The following is a 2,801-nucleotide window of genomic DNA, read 5'->3' as shown; positions in this document are numbered from 1 at the left end:
GTCAGTTGCTTCATTTGCTCTTATTTTCTCCCATTCAGAAGGCTGTCTTTTCACCTTGCTTATATTTTCCTTTGTTGTGCAGAAGCTTTTAATTTTAATTAGATCCCATTTGTTTATTTTTGCTTTTATTTCCAGAATTCTGGGAGGTGGATCATAGGGGATCCTGCTGTGATTTATGTCGGAGAGTGTTTTGCCTATGTTCTCCTCTAGGAGTTTTATAGTTTCTGATCTTACATTTAGATCTTTAATCCATTTTGAGTTTATTTTTGTGTGCGGTGTTAGAAAGTGATCTAGTTTCATTCTTTTACAAGTGGTTGACCAGTTTTCCCAGCACCACTTATTAAAGAGATTGTCTTTACTCCATTGTATATTCTTGCCTCTTTTGTCAAAGATAAGGTGTCCATATGTGTGTGGATTTATCTCTGGGCTTTCTATTTTGTTCCATTGATCTATATGTCTGTCTTTGTGCCAGTACCATACTGTCTTGATGACTGTTCCCACAGCATCTTAACTGTGCATCAGTCACTGAGAAATGAAGGTTGCCTATTAGGAATAGGTCTAGCTTATCTGTTATGAGAATGCATTTCTTAGGTGAGAAGCCAGTCTCTCCAGAACATTCCACAGTGGTCAACCTCTGGTTCCCCCTTGTGCCTGGTCCTTTTCCCTCCTCTCCTCCCCACAGAAAACAAGAGTTGTCATGTCATTGCCGTTGGTGACTGACTCGTCTGGACCCTCACAGATAGAATGCTGTTCAGAACCATCTTCTGATGACCTGCCAAGGTGTCCCCTATTCTCAGGAGGTCTTCTGATGTCATCAGGGGTGACCAGCTGGAGGGATGTGAAGCCAGCAGTGAGGAAGCTGTCCCTGTACTGGACCATCTTGATGGCACTGAGCCAGTCATCCACGATGGTAAAGGCCGTGAAGTCTGGGATGGAGCAGTGGAGCAGGGGCTAGGAAGGCATGGTGGTGATGGTAGCCACAGTCTTGAGACTTGCCAGGTTCTGGATCATCTTGTCCAGGATATTGACAATCTCTGCAAAGCAGGGCTGGCTGTTACAGTCCTTCTGCCAGTAGTCCAGCATGAGCTGGCATAGAGCAGCTGGGCAATCCATGGAAGGGGGCAGCCCATGGGAGGGGGCAGCCGGTAGTCCTGCTCAATGGCATTGACGACATCTTGGTTGGACATGTCCCGGTAGGGTCTCTTTCCAAACGACGTGACTTCCCACATGACAATCCCATAGCACCAGAGGACTGTCAGATGTGAACTTCCAGTAGGTGACGGCCTCTGGAGCCATCCATCTCATGGGGATGTTGCCTCCCAGGGAGATGGTGTGGGTGGGATCTGAGGTGTCATCCTGGAGGTAGTGGGAAAGGCCAAAGTCGGACACCTGCATACCAAGTGACTGTTGATCAGAATGTTCCTTGCAGCCAGGTCCGGATGCATGGAGTTCATCTCCACCAGGTACTTCATACCCACAGCGATGCATCCCTGCCAGCTAGATCACCATGAACTGTCTGTAATTTGCCTGAGGAAAGAATCCAAAGCACCAATCTTTGTGAACTCCATGATGATCGTGACCGGCCGGCTCTTGGTGATCACACCCTCCAGATGAACGATGTCGGGATGGTCAAACTGCCCCATGACGCTCGCCTTGCTCAGAAAGTCCCATCACTGCTTCTGTGAGTACCCAGCCTTCAGCATCTTGATGGCCACATAGATGCCCCTCTTGCCTGGAAGTTTCCAGTGCCCCTTGTGCACCTCTCCAGACTCTCCTGCTCCGATGACCTCTCTGCTGTACACAGCTCCTTTGTTGTAAGCACGTTTCCTGCTGAAAACAATGGAGAGGGCCACCACGAACACCACCCCGGCCGCCGCTGAATACCATGCCAGGCCCCAGGTCACTGATCCGTATAGTGTTGGTCTGGCTCCTGGCCATGGAGGAGTTGAACTTACTGTGTTCCTTCTCATAGTACCGGATCTCATAGTCCAGGACGATGCCGCTGGGCTGCTCCAGCTGTGGCCATGACAACATGATGCTCCTCATGGTGGCACTGACCTGGTGCACGAGCGGAACAGCGGAAGGGGTGAAGCCTTGGACTTCCGTCTCCATCGTCTCCTCAGTCTGCGCCTTGCCCTCCTGTGGGTAACTTCAAGGTCCACCTGAACAGCATACACTCACTCCCCAAGCCCACAATTCTTCTATTTTTTATTCCAGTTCTGTCATTAATAACATATAATTTGTTTTATTACACTTTAAAAGGCAGTGTCTTCTGTAGACATTAATGTTACCATACACTAAACATATACAATATGTATTTTTATTAAAATAGCAATTAATACTTTAAAATCATAAACGTTAGGAGAGTTTGGCTGGGGGTTAGAAAGGATTATTAGGGGAATTAGAGACTACTGGTGTCTGTCCATTTCTGATACGCAGGTCTCAGGAGCAGTTGTACTGTGTAGGATGGGCGGGCAGTTTCCCCCACTCCCGTGGCTTCTGACTTCCTGCTCCTCCCAGGGCCCCAGGGGACGGGGGACTTGGCCCTTTAGTCCACGATCCCAGAGCCCCGCATTCCTCTGCCTGAGTCTCACTGTCCAGGGGACCTGTCCGTTGAAGGCTGCTGGCCAGATACCCAGGTGGAATTACTCCGGTGGGACCTTTCTAGACACTCCCTACTAACAGACAACTCCCCCAGCAAAGAGCAGCAAACAGACCCAGTGCCTTGTGGACTGACTCCCAGGGACATCAGGGCCCAAGGTCCTGTCCAGACCCTGAGGCTGTGCTGGGGTCCTGCACAC

General features: G+C 49.5%; 1 pseudogene; it reads right to left on the bottom strand.

Moving 5' to 3' along the window:
- Nucleotides 1-695: 695 nt before the first annotated feature.
- Nucleotides 696-2,112, bottom strand: LOC102182007 (annotated as a pseudogene).
- Between the last annotated feature and the right edge of the window lie 689 nt (nucleotides 2,113-2,801).

This window comes from Capra hircus, unplaced genomic scaffold, assembly GCF_001704415.2.
Source record: "Capra hircus breed San Clemente unplaced genomic scaffold, ASM170441v1, whole genome shotgun sequence".
NCBI lineage: Eukaryota > Metazoa > Chordata > Mammalia > Artiodactyla > Bovidae > Capra > Capra hircus.
Note: the sequence above shows the minus strand (reverse complement) of the source record. Positions and strands in the feature narration are given on the sequence as shown.